Genomic DNA, 19170 nt, shown 5'->3' with positions numbered 1-19170 from the left:
AAAATGGCGGAAAATCCATATAACCGGAAGTTATGGGTTCTTGAGGCAAATTTGTTCCTCATGAGGAGAGGCATCTCTGTGCAAAGTTTCATGTCTCTACGACATACGGGGCATGAGATATGCCCATTCAAAGTTTGCAATTTCAATCGGTCGCTATAGCGCCCCCCTTTGGCCAATTGATGTAACATTGCTTAATTCGCATCCTCCCATGACCCTCTACCACTGTGCCAAATTTCACATGGATTGACCAAGTCAGTGAGGAGAAAAACGTGGAACAGGCACACAGACGGACGGACAGACAGAGTTTTCGTCATTTGAGTAAGATAAGATGAGTCTCTTTATTGGTTCGGCCATTTTGTGTGTGTTTGTTGGTTTTTATCTGCTCTACATTAAGAAAAGCATGAAACTGCGCCTTTTCAAGATACATATGAGGCAATAGTCCTTAATGAAAATATTTCACAAAGAAGACTTTATGCTCATTCAATGCCGCTCGCTGAAAAAGTAGGAAGTGCGTTGGAAAACCCCCACCCACCTGTCACTTGTTGGGACACTGACAGCATGTACGCCCTCTTAGAGTGTGTGTGTCCGCTTTGCTTGGCAGTGTGTCACATTCCTGGGTGCACCCTAAGGTGGGTAGGGAAGATGAGACGGACACAGAAGGAGAGAGGCGTTGAAAGACAGGACAGGAGGTTGGTGAATGGGACGCATTATCAAACGGAGATATGAAACCCATTCGTCGTCTTACCAGCTGCTGTGACATTAGTACGTGTCACTGCCTAACACAGGTGCCCGTAATGTTATGGTTGGAAGTGTTTTTGCACACAGCCCGATGATGGACGTGATGGGTGTGATGACGCCGAGAGTGGCAGCGATAGTAATGTAGACAAAGGTGATGATTTATGCCAATATAATGATCAGCGGGGCAGCGCGGTGATGAAACATGCCGTTGCACTTCACTGTAACTGAAACGACGGATGATTGATCTGAACAACAGATCATTTGTACACATAAAAATCAACCACTGTCTGCTGACTTGAGTGTCAACTGAACCCTTGCACGCTCTCAACTGAAGTGGCTGTCGTTCTATTTATAGCACCCCTCTGATTATATTTACTCCCAAAGAACAGATGCAGAGATATCTTCCAGGCTTAAATGTTGCTGTGGTGAAATGAGAAAGAAAATAACGGCGGCACAAAAGTGTTTGTTGTGGCATGTTATCACTGGAGACGTGCACACGAACAACTGTGTAACGTCTGCCAGAGACATCACACACACCATACTGCACACCATGACCACCACCATCCACTCTGGGTTCAGATTTTTCGAAAACAAAGAGCCCTGATTTTTGCATATTCACCACATTTGCATTCGTTAACATGCACATGCTAAACGCCGGGAGTGTGAGTATGTATACGTGTGTGTGTTTGGTGGCGGTAATTGCCTCTTCCTCTTTATTTCCATCAAATAAACCAGAAGACAGACAGTGTGCCGTCATCTTGCATCACTATGGGCTGATAAAGGGACTTGGGGCCCCTCTGCCATGTATCATTAATGAGTTAACGCATGGTGTGCCACTGCTGCAGCTGTAAGCCAGCAGCCCAGGCAGAGTGTGTGTGTGTGGGTGGAGGGTGGAAGGGGAGGAGGGAGTTATAACACCTGCCTCATAACTCGCTTGGGCTCTGTCTTGGCTCCGTTCCACGCTGGGGTCAGCTTGTCTGCTAATCTGCTAATATGGTGGATATAATTGCGATTGAATGGTCGGCGGCGTCGTGTGTCCAGGGGAAGCAGTTGTTCTTCCCCACTGCCAATGTTGTGATACCCAATCAGAGGTAATCAGCACCATCGAACTGATCAGCCTAATGGAATCGGATGGGTTTTAATTCACACACCTGGCTGTTGTGCGCGTGTGTGTCGGGGGTCTGTTATTGTGTGTGTGTGTTTGTTCCTGCTTGGCAAGTATGTGCCTACATTTAAATGACTGTGCACCTGTTGTTGTGCACATATACCAGTCTCTTGAGGGTTTGCATATATACATACTTGAGTGTGAACGCACAGATGTGTCTGTCTCCATGTGTACATGTGCTTGCGTGTAAAGACGTATTTATGTGTTTAGCTGTCATGAGCTTGTGTCTGTGTTTCTGGTATTATGGAGTAAAAGCCCATATGTGTCATACATGAGTGTATACAGTCAGTTTATATGTGCACCTGCTTGTCTGCCTGTGTCTTTTTGCTCGTGTGTTTTTTTGTGCATATGCGCCCCTCTGTGTGTCTGAGCCAACACCATGAATCAGTGGAGTTGGCCACAGCAGAGACGAGCAAAGCAGGATTAAGAGCATCCTCATTCTGGCTAGACGGGAGCCTCTGTTGCTCTTGGGAGACACGGCAACAGAGAGAGAAGAGAAAAGAGAACAAACCCTCCTCCTCCTTCTTCTGCTCCTGTCATCTCCTCTCTCTCGCAGTGTTGCGCCCTCCAGCTCTCCCTTCTTCTTCTTCGTCTTCCTCTCTTCACTGCAACTCTCTCTTCCTTTCTTCTCCCTTTCTTTCACTGTCCTGTCTTATGATGCCCTCCCTCCCCTCTACCTCTCAACAGTAGCCACTCCTTATTTCTCTCCCCACTCTCTCTCCCTCGGTCTCTGCACCGCAGCGAGGAGTTGCTGGCACAAGGGGGATGGCAGACGGCCCTTTGTGAAGTTCAAGGCAGTTTCGAGATTTCAGCGGGTTCCAGGAGGTTCATTAAGAAAGCTTTTTCCATGAAAAGAACTGTCCATCTTTGAGGAGAGGGAAGTGAACCAACTGCACACTCGGGGGTGATACAGACATTTAAAGTCTATTCATTCTGGAAGTTTGTCTTAAGGTACACAAGATAATATATCAATAATTCTCTCTAAAAGTGACCATTTTCATTTCATGCTTACAAGGATGTTATAGTTTGTCATTATTTTACTCCTTTAACTTTCAGGGGATTTCAGTATTTAGAGTACTGTGGGACACTTAGATAATAATAAGAAGATACATTTTTGCTGTTAAAGTATTTAGAAAATTTCAGAACAAATTAATTTTGGCAGATGTGTCGTAGTAAAGCTGCTGGATTTTGGACACATTTGTCCCCCTATCCTCTACCACCAAAACTGATCTGCAGTCCATTTTGTAAAGGAGTTAGTTATCAGGCATTCTCGGAACCCATCGACCTCTAGAGGCAGACCCCCGATTTTTTGGCATTCCGGTTTGATTTGGACAGAGGAGGCTTATTTCCGTTTCCGACTTCCGTTCATACATAAGTAAATATGCTGAACCATTGCGATGGATTCAGAGTTTGCAGTGACGCCAATTATGTTCCGCCTCGTTAGTTCACCACACAGACCGTTTAACCTGGCGACAACTGCAGCCGGCTCAAACGTGATTGGTCAATATCACGCGGACTACAAACAGCCTACAACCGGCAACCAGGGCTCTTCCGCTCTTCTTCCGGAGGCAAGATCTCCGGGGTTTGCCTGCAGACTCTACATTCACTGAATGTAGAGTCTGTATATAGAGACTAGTTAGTAGGTCACAGGTAGACTTACTTAGTATGTGTCTCCTGGTCAAGTGTGGCTTGAAGAGGCTGGCTGCTAGTGTTAGCATCAGAGGCTGTGCTAGCTGGGACCTCTGGGTCCACTTCTAAATGCTTTGCGTTGAGGTGATATTTCAGGCTTGATATTCTCCGATGGTACAAAAATTGCTTACTGCACACATTGCAGAGAACATTGCTCCTGTCAACAGTTCCATCTGGGCGTTTTTTAAATGTAAAGGTTTCATTCACGGGGCCAAGCAGCTTCGTCTCATCTGCCTCCATCATGTGACAAAACCACTGTGGCCTTCAATGACGCACCAGGTCAAAGGGCACCAGGGAACCCAATTAATCAGGTTAATTTCTTTAACACATTATTTTTATGTGATTAATTAATCAAAATTAACACTTTATTTTGACAGCATTTGTTTTTTGTAGGTTGGCAACCACTGTATGGAGACGTCATTTCATTTTAAAACCTCATATCGAACATAGGGCTGTCACTTTTCATTCGAAATTTCATCATTATTTCAAATGTAGTTATTTATGAAACTATAATAATTCACTCAAATTCAAAATATATTTCTATGCTGTAAGTGCAACAGACAGTCTCTGTATATTTACAGTTTTGCAGACAATTTGAAGTCGTTTGCCCTGTGATCCAGCTTGACCTGCTGCATGCCCTCTTGACCTATCAGCAAACTAAGTTTAAGCTACTAATGTTGTTTGTTTTAAAAATGGAGGACAGGGCCGAGTGCGGACAATCACAACACCAGAGCATCTGACAAGTAGTTTGTGTAAGTATTTTCGGTTTTACACTATAACCTCTTGAGACCCTGTGTCCTCATATGAGGACATCACATTCTGAGTTTACTTGACCTTATACTTCATTCAACTCAACTTAGACCTGTTGTCCTCATTCATGGACCCTTTTTATGCCATCTAGTGGCAGTAAGAGCACAATACACTAATCCATGGAAAAACAAGATGGCAGCCGTCTCTGCCAAGTCAGTCTGCAGCTGATCCTGACACAAAAGTGGACAAGGTCCAAAACCTGATCACACTTTAATGGTTAAAACTCATTTATATATGATAAATAATGTTTATAGTTTGATATGGCAACAAATTTGACCAATTTTAGATACAGTAAGAAGTTAAGACGCTGTTATTAAGGAAGTACTTTGTAGAATTAGTAAGCATTGGAAATCATTCAAACTAATCGTGTCGCTTCACATTTGTTCCATCTTGAATTTTAAGAAAAGTGACAGCACTAGTCCAACAGTTGTCCTGCGTCCATGAGCATATGCTGCTCATTCCTCAAGCTAAAAAATGGAAGAAATAACCATTTAATTTGTGATGTTAAATCTGCTCCAAAGACAGTTTTTAAGACACTGATTTGTTTTAGTTTGCATTGGACTACAATGGAACTAAACTGAGCATCAGTGACTGGCTCATTATCAGTCAGTGGAGCAGTGCCTGATCCCTGTCATATTACAAATTCCTGGAAGTATGATTTGTAACTGTGGGAGATAGTGGTGAAATTTCACAGACTAACATGTCTGGCTTGCACAAATAGTTCTTAAAATGGATGATGTCCCTATGGGGAAGTGTTACAGCGCTTTAAGTAGAATCATATGCTCACACTCATATCGGTAAGAGGCAGTCCTGATTAGCTTTTATCTGATATTAAATAGCTAATATCAAAGTATCAGACCAGTTTATCAGCTTACCATCCACACACTCTGAAGAACATCACATGAACATAAACATTAAAACACACACACACACATGGAGGCCCGCGTTTTTAAAAGCAGCAAACAAGATAAAAGAATGGAAAAAAGCCAGAGCCAAACATCGTCAGGAATTCACAGGCTTGCATACAAATTTCATATATTTACACACGCTCGCTTTATTCACACACTTGTCAGCTGAAATGAGTATCTCCAGATGTGTGCAACACTGACAAATATTCGCATATGTTAAACAAGCACACACTCTCTTTGAAGTCTTGTTGAACAGGCTCCCACACTCCACAACAGGCACTTTGTCACACTCAAGCTGACGCCCGAGTATTTGGTCATGCAACATGAACACATGTATACAAACACGGGAACACTCACGTAAGTACAGAGTTATGTTAACACTCCTCGGATACATAGATCAGATTTCTCCCTGTAAAGCAGACTTTGTGGAGTCAAAGGCCTTCAGTGTTCGGCAGGTTTAGTTTGCTACCAAGTTTACTGTATCGGAAACTGTTTAAAGAAGGAAAGGAAAAAAACATTCTTTGCTCCCAGCAGCAGTGTCTATCTACTGTTTTATGTGCTCATATTTTCTCCTCTGACGAACTAGGAGGTTGTCTTTTGGTGTCGGTTTGAGTTTCACCCTGGCCCGCTTTTTTCAGAAACTCTCTCCGATCACTGCGGATATTCGATCACACTCCCGTCTTTCCGTCTGTCTCTCAGTGTGTCCATCTGTCTCGGTTTCAGCCTTATATTCTTTTACCAGATTCCATATGGTGGCGACAGTGGAAACACAAGATGTTTTTGCACATGAGGGTGACACTGTAATTTATGCGGATAATGCACGACGACCCCGGAGTCGCGGCAACTTGCAGAGTTTGATTAACTGCCCGGCCTACTGTTTGGATTCACAGCGGTAGGAAAGGGGACATTTCACTGTAAAACAGTCTCGATTTGACTCCCAGGGGTGCTTTATTGCCTTTCTAGTTGGAATGAAATGAACTAACTGAAGTGCAGTTTGCAGGGCTTTTTTCAAAAGTAAAAACCTAATACAAAAGATGCACTCAGAGCTTGGCTGTAAAACTGTGCATTTATTTAGCGAGGAGGGCTTATGGCATTGCTCCTGATGGCCCCAGTGGATGTTGGTGATTGTTTTGAATAGCCAATATATCAGAGGCAATTGCCCTGTAATGTAATTGGCTGATAATGGCATCATGACATCATCTGCAGCCCTCCTCTGGGCAGGACTGAGAATCAGGTTTATTGTGCATGGAGTACTGCACAGGGACTGAGGGCAAATTGAATTAAGTCCGTACTGGTAACAATTTCAGTAAAATAAATCCACTCAACTTATTGTAAGCCTCAGCATTTCTATTAATGAAAGAAAAACACCCCTTCTAAGACTTTCACTTTGCATCTATATAATGGAATTTTTTCACATTATGTCTTTTGATTAAATTTACGGAAGGACATTTCCGCATAATATAATTCTTAATCATCACAAGACTTTGCTCCTGTCAGTGGGTGCTTTCTCCGAAGTCAAAGTGGAACTGAAAATTCTGCACAGGCTAACAAGACCATCGCCCGGACTTCCACAGAGTTCGGTTCACGTTAAATGTTTAATTCAGGTTCGCATACAGTGCAAGGAGATCCTCTGCCTCTGTGTCTCGGACTGCAACTGGAGTCTGTTCTGTAATTGAATGATACGGCCTGGAGCATGAGTCATAGGTCACAAGTTCAACCCGCTGTCACCTTTTTGGCCATAACTCTCTCCACCTACCTAATTCCCTCACTCTTCCTTTCTCTCAGAGATATCATTTTATAAAGAAGAACGGACAGAGCATTATTGATCTGTGACACTCCAGGAAAATAGATGTGCTTCCGCGCTGACTCTCTACCTCCGCCAGCAAAGGCTGATCGGTGTTTGCTGCTTTCACCTCCGCCCTTCCAGTTTCTTATTGTGCTCTCTGTCTTATTCAGCTCATGTGCAGCCATGCACATAAAGAGAGACCAAGGCTGCTGCAGAGCTCTTTAAAAAGGAATGAGGGGGCACAGAAGAATCGAAGCCGTACACCTGACGTAGCCACAACACTGCAGACCTTACCATTTGTAATAACCACTGTGCAATTGGCCTTTAATTTCCATCCTTGAGTGAGTTACTTGTGGCCTGGACTGGAGGGGGCAGCTCTGGTTAGCACAAAAGGAATGTGGAAATGAAGAAAAATGAAACTTCAACTGAGCAAATGGGCCAAATGTGTGCTGTATAAAGAGAAAGGAGTGAAGATGGAAAAAGGAGAACAGTCATAATCAGCTAGAGGGAAAAAGAGTGTGTGTGTGTGTGTGTGTGTGTGTGTGTGTGTGTAAGAGAGAGAGAGCGTTAAAGGGCTTATCCTGTCATTGTGGAGGTCGTCAGGGACAGCACAAGAGGTCTCAGGCCAATTGCTTTCTGGGTAGCGGCAACCGCCCACCCCATCCCTCCCTGCCTCCCTTTGAAACACCCCCACTCGCCTAAGCCTCTTGTCACAGGTGAAGGAGTCGCGGAATAATTACCTCCGTTGCTCAGATGCGCGCTCCCCCTCCATGCTCCTTTTCTCTCTTCCCTCTCCCCGCTGAATGCATTTCAAACATTCATTTCCATGTTCATTTCGGTATGGCCCAGGAGAAAACACCTGTCGTGACTCTAAGCTACTGTGATTTTTTTGTTTTTTTCCAATAGGCCCCTATAACTTTGCCATACCCCCACCCCAGCCCCCCCCCAACTTGATAGTTCACCCAGTTCAGAGGTAATTACATCTTAACGTTTAGCTTGATAGGATGTGAAGATGGCTGAATGGAAATGAGAGGGGGTGGCCAGGTGGAAAAGAGCCAATTTCGTTGCAGGTCGAGAGCGCTTTTTTTTTTTTTTTTTTCACTCATGTCGCTTTCAATGTCAAGAGGGCAGACCTGTGACTAAATAGGCTGTGTACCTGCTTATGTGTGTGTGTGTGGGTGGGTGTGTGTTGTAATTATGGATGTATGCGTCATTTCTTTTATGGCTCTGCAGAGAGCTAACTCAGGTCACCGTTAAACTGCTGTTCCTGAAAAGACACTGATTCGATAAAGCACTTTGAGACATAACAAAAGAGAGCAATCTCCAAAATGATCTTTACCTTTTTGAAATTTGTCTTCTTGAAGAAACACACAAACAATCAGCCTGACATTTCAAGGATGGAATTTTGCGAAAGATGGTCCACAGAAGTAATTTGGGGAACAAGACAATTGCTTTGATTGTCTGAACTGGCTGGGGAAGATGTCTTAACACTGCCCCCTTATGACTGTGATCATATGGGGGCAGATCTTGAGTGAATGCACAGCGCAGCATCTAAAGGATAAATGTAGGTTACAGTAAGAGAAATTAATAGCAACTCCTGCTGATATCATTTTCCTACAGTGTTTTGAAAACCTTTCACAATAGTTGTCTTTGGACTCCTCTTTCTGTGTCTCCCTAACCACTGTCTCAACCCAACCATGTCCTCCCACACATATTCTTTAAAAAAAAAATCTTAACACTTGTTTTATTCATCTTTTCCTCGGTTGCCTCTCTGACCCTCGCTATAGAAATTCTTCCTTTCTTCTACCTTCTCTTTCTCTACCTCCATGCCCTTGTGCTCCACTCACCCTCCCTCACTTTCTCCTTCACAGTATTTAAGCTTCCTCTGCATTCCCACTTAGTCGTCAGTCCCCTTTGATGCTCTCTTTGGTAATGCTTTACATTCGGGCACACAATGTACAGCATCATTCTTCTCAATTTGCGTTTTGAATATTTGTGCTTATGTTGTTCCGGTACAGTTCGTACTGATACACACATGCAGGTATAAGGCAAAATGATGTGATGTAAGAGAATAAGGCGGTAACAGTGGGGAAATATGTGCAGACCTTCAGATCATTATCTCATACTGTGCTGCTCACAATTCAACATTAAAGGTTACATACAGTAAGGAAGAATTCAACTGTATAGACCCTTTTAGAGTTGACATCATGAAGACGTCAGTTTGTTAGCTGGAGGCAAAACACGACTCTCCACCACAGGGCTGTAGGCTACATAGGAGTCTTAAAATGTTGTGTTGTTGTGTTATTGGCAGCCAGAAAAGAAGGAGTCATGGCTCAAAACGTAGATTTTATCACATACAAGCTGTCACTGCCCGTCAACAAAGACAAAGACAACTATGGTTAAATGTGATAATATGAAGGGACTGGACGGAGGTATGTACAGTGCATACTTCATATCAGGTTAGGGAAAAAGTATTTCCTGTTGCAGGGATGAACAACTTGATGTGTATTAAGGGTGATCATATCCACCTAACCAGAAACTGGGAAGGGTATCAACTCTTTCCTTGCCACTGTACAGATTTTCCATCTTTTATGACACAACGCTTCCCTACCATTTCACTGTTATAAGATAGGGGGCGCTGTTACACATCTTATTGTGAAATAGAACAGCACTGTCCAAAACAAAGGATATTTGGTGGAAACCGGAGGAAGATGTTGCAGCTTGTAAACTGCACGAAAATGCTGGTGCCGATGGAAAAGTTTACGCTTGCACAAGAGATATTGATGGTCTCAGATATTTCCTGTTTTGGTCTACATTCTGAATCCAATTTGGACGAAGAAGCAGACCAGTTTGGTGCAATGAAACGGGATCTCCATTAGCTAGCATTAGCTTTGATAGCAAAACTAACTGGAGGAAAAATGTGTCGTCCTCCTTTGTAAGATTAGCATAGTAATCAACCACAAAGCTTCCTGTGACATCATCCATCCACTGAGTGAGAGCATACGGGTCGGCCAGTCTGGTCCTGTTGGTCAGTGTATACTTATTCAAGTAAAACTCGCGGTCCCGGAAAGTGAGTGACCAGACATGGTGCGTTCATATATTCAGTCTGACACTCTACACTAAAATGAGAGCCCTGTTGGTCGAAGAAACAGAGCATTATATTTCTGCATGGATTAAAGAATGGTTAAGTTAAACACAAACTCTGCTTGGCGCTCTGCTGCTCTGTCTCCCCGGACAGAGTGCCCAAAACGCGCTCTGCCTTTCAGAGAGTGCGGTGCTCTGGATAACAAAATGTCACATTCAGACAGTGGTCCGAATTAATGAACGGTCCAGTTTGTACCAGAGTGCGCTCTGGCACTCGGATTAGTATTAGTACTCGGAGAAGTATTTCTTAATGCATATCATCTTCCTCCATTGTCTAAAACCAGCCAAAAGAACTTGCTAGCTAGCGCAAGCTAATGTCTGTGGAGAATTGTTTTGCCTCCAGATAAGCCCCGCCCACCAAAAAGTCATGCTGTTTCTAACAGTAAAAGGGTCTATATTGCTAACCTCAATTAGCCAAATCGCCAGTAGAAAATGTTGGCATTGTACATCTCTGCAAATATGATTATGTTACATTTTCATGTTTCACGCCTATCATATCAACGTTTCTAAAGTGACATTGCCTAAAAGCTGACTTTTTCTTCTGGAGGTCAATGGTGTCACACTCAGGCAAGATGTCCACCAAGCTGCAGACCACTGTTTAAGACCAACAAACAACAAAACCAATTGTGCTTTAGTAACCATCACTGGTTTTTCCACCGGGGATAGTGTCATGAAGGGGGTTGTTTTCCTACTGAGACACTGCTGTGTTGCCACTTGGGATGGTGCCATGGAAAGCGGGTATTTCAGGTGAAAACATGATATTTTCCTTACCACAACCAAGTGGTTTTTGTGCCTAAACCTAACCAGATGTTAGCCACAGCGTTGTGTAAAGAAACATAAAGTTTCAGTGACCTGCTACATAAAAATGGACAGACGTGACGTATCCGTGGTTTGCAGACATGTACAATGCCAATATTTTCTCTGGTCGAATAGGTTGCTGTGATCTAAAATGTAACCCACAATATTTTGACCCAGTCATGGCCAGGTGTTGCCCTTAGTATGGGTGGGTGGGGTTAACAGCTCTTTTATTGCCCTAGTTTATTGAAGGCAGGGTGAGGGAACAGGAGACCCCAGCCTTGCAGATTTAAGCCAGAGATAAGCGCTCAGGTCCCTCCTTAAAAATTCCAACTGGATAATGGAAGACATTCCCCTTTATGGACAAGCAGCTGAAAAACTCCAGTAGGACATGAGAGTAAATCTTCCTGGCATAATAATCCACTGTTTGGCCATTTAACAGTGAAGACAATAACTCAAATCCCTAACCAGTTATGTCTGCATGCTGCACAGATTGTTTTTTATCTTTTTAGGTTCCATTTCAAAAGATTTGCCCCCCAGGAGGATTAACTGTAGGGGTGCTTGGGAGGTTGCAAAGGTTGCAAGGTCACTCAGTTGAGTTATAGTGAAAATAAAGAGCCAGAGCAATATGGATGTCATGCACGTGGTTGTGAACATGCACAGGTGTCTCAGTGAAGTCTCTCAAACCTCCCTTAACTGCAGCATGATAAATTTGCACATACTTGTGTGCGCTGGGTTGACCATTATATGAGTTTGTCAATATATAGTGTAGTATGGGGCCTTTTAAATGAAACTATTGTTAGGTTGATGTCGATTAAATTAAGATGTTTTAAGCTTACTAAACAGATGGGTTATCACATATTCAAAATAAAGAAAGGCTTAAATTTATACTGGGTTTAAGGAAACACTGTGGTGCTGTTAACGTGTAGTACAATATCAGAGGAGACTACATGCTTTGGCCTTGTCCTCGGCTGTCATTCTAGCATTCCCATGCCTGGTGAACAGCCCCAGTATGGGATCCTTATTCCGATGACAGACGAAAGGGCAAGTCAAGTCTCCCACAGCTCCTGAAGGACAAAGGCTAGTCATAATAAGTCAAGGCTGATCCCTGAACCCTGGGCCCCACCAACAAGGAAGACAAAGCGTTGAGTTCTCCTCACAAAGGCAAGTTATTACAGCCGAGAGCCTCACGTTGCTACATTGTCAATCAAACTCTGGCCTGATAGAGGAGCGGGGCTGGGCTGTTTTTCTTCACTTAATTTGAGGAAATCAAAAGTATTTTCTCTTTCACTCTCCCCTACCTACTGCTCAAGCACTCTCTATCCCTTTCTCCTTTTTTTTTTTACTTTCTCATTACTTCCACTTGCTCCGTCCTCTCCAATTACAGACTAGTCTTTCATCTCCATGGCCAAGGAATGGAGTGATAGGATCAGGAGGAAGAGTGAAGAAAGAGGCTTTGTTGCCCTTTACCTCCCCCCTCTGATACCCCACCCTGGCCTTCTAATAACCCCAGGGCCACTCAGGTCACTTCATGATTGCGGTTTACACAGTTTCACCTCTGTAATGCAACGTAAAGATAAAGATACAATGCACTTTATATTCAAACACACTGTACCGTACTGTCGAACATACATGATGCCATTCTAACTCAGTAACAGTAACTCCACTGATTTCTCAAATATGACATTTTGAATCCCCACTCTCTTCTATTCCTCACTGAAAATATGAAAGAATAGTTTTGCAGAGTTGCAATATCCCCCCCAAAACAGCACAGTAATACAAAACGTTCAAAGGACAACATTTGCCAGTTATCTGTTTGCCTTGAGAATCCATGGCATTGTTGCACCAAGGAATTACAGAGTCCATAGGGTGCGTTAGAGAGGCACAATGCGTGGGCTTAAAGTCTCATCAATTTTGGTTTTCTTGCCTACTGGATTTTCTGGCGTATTTGAAAGACCAAGTCCTTGGTTGGTATCTTAATGTCGTCCTTGGGTTTATGGGGGCTTACTTTCTGTTAGCTCTGGTGCCCCCACAAGTCCCAGCTAATCTGTTGCTGCGGCTTTCTTGGCAAAGCTTTCAGTTGACATTGAAGTAAATGGAGCCAGACAACAAACACTAACAAAGGAGTAACGCTATCCATAGCTAATGTCTGCATGGGCCTCCCCTTGAGTGATCTGTTACTTTGCACAAGTTGAAGCCTCCATTAATGGTGTATTTATTTGAGTGGTTTCGATCATGGCGGTTACTGACTTATTGAAAGATTTGGGTACATGAGCACAGTACGGTCATACCAGCCCTCTTGAGCGAATGATATATTTCTTAAGGAACTGATTTCTGACATCACTCTCTGCCATTGTTTTCCTATTAGTCCACAGGCGGATGGTGCCTCAGCACCAGTGAGGAAATTTGAGTTCACTGTGGGGCCCCTAGAGCCAGGGCCTTTCCCAGGAGCACAGCCCCCCATAGGGTTAGGGCAATTAGGCCAGGTGAATAGGCCAGCAGCCTGCTTACAGTGGGGCCTTGTTCCCTGCTGTAACACGGCCCATTGTCTCAGGACTGGGGAAGAGGGGGAAGGTTTCATTCAGGAAACGGATCAGGGGATGGGACTTTAATTAGAGTCACCATAATTGTGTATAATGCAGCCGTAATTGAAGATTCGCTAAAAGGAGGGATTGGAGCAGGGTCCGGCACAATTGAGTGTCCTGGTTAGGGGCCGTTTGGAGGGGGACGGGGAATCGAAATCACCTGGGGACCACTGTCATTCCCCTGCAGAATAAATAACATCTGGTATGTGATTGGAGCAATTTGCAGGCCTCAAAAAGAAGAAGAAAAAAAGACAATGTTTTTGTTTATATGCAAATACCGAAAGAGCAATTGTACTACAAGTGGGTTGAAAACTGTGGCTGCAGATGGCCAAATGTGCCAACAGTGTAAGAAAACATGGATGTGTTCTATATTACCGGCCATGCCCATCTTTGTCTCCTCCCCTACTGTCTTCCCCCGGCCTGTAGCTGTGCTCTCTTCCAGCCTGTTTTTCTCTGGTGCACGGAGCTGCTACAGGCAAGATAAGGCTGGTCTCCCCGAGTTAGGGCTTAACATAATCCCTCTTCCTTCCTCAGAAAAAAAAAAAAAAAAAAACAGTGCTCAGGCTCATCAACACACGGCTGAAGAAGAGAGGAGGAAGTGATGGAGAAAGAGAGAGAGAAGAAGGCAGGAATGGGCGGAAAGGGTAACGAGAGAGAGAAAAAAGAGCAGGGGTAGGGGAACAGGGAATATAGTAAGACTGCTGCCACACATTTAGCAAAATTTCACCAGGCGTGAAAAAAGTACAAAGGAATGCGAGTGTGCAGTGGCAACGGAGAAAAGAGGAGGAACAGTTTTGCGTTCCCGATGATCAGAGTGCGAGCTAATCCTTTGACAAGGGGGTCTGGGGAAACCCAATCCTGATGCCCGAAGGCCTGACATGCCTAAAGCTGCCATCCCAACTCCAGTGGCAGGATTCAGACAATATGTCTGTGAGCTGGTGCCATTTACTGCCTAGAAATAAGCTGGCATGGCCACTGCAGTTCAAAGATGGCGTTCAGACAGAGCGACTCTCCACCTCCACAAGCACAAAAGAAATGGTTGGTTGTGAAAACAGATAAAACAGCTTACTGCAGATGCATGGATGAGAGTGCTGAAGGATAGATAGATGGATGGATGCATGCTCAGGGGTAGATGAATGGATTAGAGTCCAGTGTGCCAGTATCATTCACATCAGACCTGGAGGTAGAGTTGGCAGGATGAATTAGGTAGAGGCGCTACAGTGTAATCCACACTACTGTTGTCCTATTTTTGTCTCTTCTGAGGTAGCAGAACAATAAAAAAAGCAGTTGTCATTTGTCATCTTGATTGCCAAATATCAAAGATTGTGAGACTCAAATACAAAGTAAACCAACAAAGAGAAAATGGCAATACTGCTGTTCCTATCAAGGTGATACATCAGTATTGCCTTGACACCAGGTTACAGTCCTGAAAAAGAAAAATCTTTCTTCCAGGGCTTCTATCCTTTTCCATTGTCTCACTTTCTCAGCCCCACAATCTCATTTACTCTCAAACAAAATAACACATACTCCAAATGATTCATCTCAAGAATAAAGGCAAGCACAATGAGATCTGGCAGGTGCGACTAGGTGTGACAAGTTCCTGTGACTTTCCAAAGTCAAGCTGAATTCCAGGAGGTAAAACATCATTACAGATGGGAAAATAGAGCTGCAATGGCTTTGACACTTCAATAATAGTCCATGATTGAAACGATAGCAAGAAAACCGTTCTCCGGTAATGCAACACCAAGCGAAAACACAACTGTGCCAAGTGCCCTTTCATCTTGATGTACCAGGGTTCAGTGCTCAAGGAGAGAGCAGAAAACATGGACGTTGGCATAATGTCGTCACTGTCTTATTGACCTGATAATGTTTTGCTGACTGACAGCTATTCGGGAGTTTTGACGTTTTTAGCGTCTCGGCCGCTCTTGCCTCAACATTCAATGGCTTCTTTGTTGTGAGGCTAACTTAAGACCAGCATAGTGCTCTGGTTAGAAAGCAGAGAAAAAACTTTAAGCCCCAAGAATGGCGAGATTCTATCGTCTTTTGTTTTGGTATTTCAAAAAGGCCTGTATTTCATGTTTCTTTCTTTTGAAGGCACAAAATCCCATTATGTCGGAAAACAAGTCATTTGTGGGTTACCATGTTTACAGAAAATGGCTGGGTTCATTTTAGCGGAGCTGAAAAGGAACAAGAAAGCGAAAACGTGACAACGATCGACTTTGCAGTGTATCATACTGTTAATCATTTTGTGGAATGGAACCGTAAATTAAATTCAGATGAGATGAATGTTTTAATCAATTGGCAATCTGGGGCTGCCATGAGATTGATTGAGAATGTTTCATTATCAACATACAATTTCCACTGTCTGGAGCCTTATGCTGATTTTCATTTGTGGCAAACCGTGCCACATGCCGTTAAAGTAGTTGACAATTAACAAGACTGATGATGCAGCTATTCATCATGCCACACTGGTCTGTTTTATTTTTCGACTTAAAAGTGCGGTATGGGTATGTGTGGCTGTCTTTGGTTGTGTGAGAACAGCCTGAATGTGTGTGTGTGTTTGTGTCTGTGATGAGTGGAAAGCATGCAGATGAAAGGATTACTAAAGATTTTTGTCTGGATAGGAAAGATGGTGCTTGGGAAAAGACGGGAAGATGGAAAGTGAAAAAGATGGCAGGAGTAATGACAAATGCCTTTTTTCTGATTGTTTATGTGTGGCTTTATACATGGTTTTAATGGATTCGTGATTATGGTATGCAGTCAGTCGTGTATCGTTTCTGTCTCCTCAGTGCTGCTACCAAGTAGAGAAAATATTTTATTTTAAAAGGGACTGGCATGGCTGTTTGTCAGATACGCCCTGTTTACAGACAGCACAAAGCACAGGCAACATTAAAGCCAAGTGAAATTTTACGATGATAAAAGGCGTGTTAAATTAGTAATTGAGATGCTCTCTTTAATATGTTTTGGACTTAAACTCTGATATTGTTTATACTAATGTCGATCACTGATAATATAATGGTGATGAAACTGCATTACCAGATTGGGTGTGATGCATGGCGCTTGTGCTGTTTTGTATTGACTAAGAATACTTTATCATCAAGAAACAATCCCCACCGTATGCAGCCTCAGTTAACCTCCTAGAGTACAATTAAAATTCTTCCAAAATCTCCTTTGTCAGTTGCAGGCATTTAGATTCCACCAAAGAGGGTGTTCAAGCTCCATCACTGTGTTCGGTGTAACACACATAACATACAAATAAAGATGTCTTCTCCCTGAAAACTCACTAAATAAGAAATTACCTTTAAACATCAACAATAGATGTCAGTATCTAGTGCAAGACATTAATGCAAAATAGCCTGGAAGAAGCCAAAATAAACTCCTTTTGAGAGTTGTTATTTTTCACCAGTGCTCGACACTAAAACATGAAGAAACCATTGTCAGACTGGCAGAGATGCCAGTTTCTGCACCCACAGTAGCCTCGGGAGGCCAGAATGCAATGCAGCAACAAGACATGATGTGTTTGGAGTAAGAGGTGAGACTCACTTTTTCTTGAGCGGGAAGAAACCTTTGCTCCTCTTATTGCTCTCTCCACCTACACATATAACAGAGAGAATTGGAACAACATCTTGCCGATTGTTCCAGGAGATATTTTGGGAAATGTTGGGAATCACTAGGAGCCATGTAGATACTTTCAGCATTGCCTGCTAAGATTTAGAGATACATCGCCTGCTGAGACTCCTGCAGACGCTACACAGCAGAGGGGGCGAATGACGTTTTGCTCACTCAAAGTGTTGAAATTTTTATTTGATCAGCTCAACAGCAGTGTGTCTTTTTAGAAACAATGCTGCGGTTACTCAGCATAACCCACAAACCACAGTGTCAACTGTTTCCAACAGCAACTACTTTATACCAATTATGAAAAACTGAAAAATGTCCACACATCTGTCTCATCTTTTGTTCACTGAGCAGCTCCAACAGAAGCTTTGAGTGCACAACACACGGATACCTTAATGGCTGTGAGGAGGAGGAGGCAAGTGTCAACTACTACCACAATCCTTCCCTAACCATAACCTTTAGCTGCCTAACATGAAAAGTACAGTTTTATAAGCACTGCTATTGTAGAAATGGTTAGTAAAAAACAATATATGTATAATATATTATCATTTGTTTGTCCTCGAGTCTTAAAAGAGTAACTCCACCCAGGTTCATTATTAAGTATGCACTGGTTTATCGGCCAATATTGGCCTCGTTGACTGTCATCGGGCTATCAGCAAATAAGATGACATTCACAGATGGCAGTGGCTGATGTTTCTCTGTTGTTTCTCATAAATTTTACATAGGCTAAAAACGGGGCTCAAGACTAACATCCACAAACTTCAATTAATGAGCAGGTGCAAGAAGAATACAATGGCTGATTGGCAAATGGGCTCTGTGGTCTCACTGCTGTGTGATGAAATGGCTAGTAGCAGCCGGCATCCGGTTCTCGTGGGGACAATAGAAAATGTGTTTGGAACAGAAACCTTCCTGGAACGCCTTTGGGACAAAAGGATGCAGTAAACTCAGCATTGTCGCATCAGAGGATGCACCCCATTTTTCCCCTGATAATGTTACATCCATGTTAAAATCAGCAGGAGAAGAGCTAGTTAACATTAGCTGTTATCAGTCAGTAGGCACAACTAACAGCTCACAGATGTTCCATGAGTTATGTTATGATGCATTCAAGCTCTATTCAGTAAAAATATGTATTCAGCAGAGGTAAATAACGTTCTCATGATGTGTTCAATGTAAGTTTTTGCCTCTTCTACTGTTACATCAGCTATCTACATGTCCTCCTTCATTACATCCATGTATGATGGTCTTCAACCAACAGTTTCCATCTGCACCCTGCTGGTCAACAGCACCGGAGACAGTCGTTGTTAACCTGGGCCTCGACCGATCGGGTATGGCAGATATGTTTGTTTCCCGCATCATTCTTTTGGCACAAGTTTTACACCGGATGCCCTTCCTGATGCAACCCTCACCATTTATCCGGGCTTGGGACTGGCATCAGGAGCACACCGAAAGTGCCCCCCCCAATGGCTTTAGAGTAATAATGGGCTTAATTACTTTAAAAATGTTTAGTTATTTTTAATAGTGTAGATTTCTTTGTTTCCCTGGTATAAAAGACGTAATAAATAACCACAAAACAAAATAAACAACATAAAAGAGTCGGTATTGGCTATCGGCTAGATTGTATAGGGGCGGCAGTGGGTCAGAAGGTAGAGTGCATCGTCCAATAAGAAGATCAGCAGTTCAATCCCCGGCTTCTCCAGTCTGCATGTCGAAGCATCCTTGGGCAAGATACTGAGCCCCAAATTGCTTCCAATGGCTGCTCCATCTGTGTGTGAGTGTGTGTGAATGCTTAATTGGTAGCACGTGGCACCTTGTATGGTAGCCTTGGCCACCAGTGTGTGACTGCGTGAATGTGACAGTGCCTTGAGTGGTCAGAAGATTAGAAAAGCGCTATACAAGTGCAGTCCATTTACCATTTACTATTGTTATTTTTTACTG

The sequence above is a fragment of the Epinephelus moara genome, chromosome 10 (genome assembly GCF_006386435.1).
Source record: "Epinephelus moara isolate mb chromosome 10, YSFRI_EMoa_1.0, whole genome shotgun sequence".
NCBI classification, from domain to species: Eukaryota; Metazoa; Chordata; class Actinopteri; order Perciformes; family Serranidae; genus Epinephelus; species Epinephelus moara.
Note: the sequence above shows the minus strand (reverse complement) of the source record.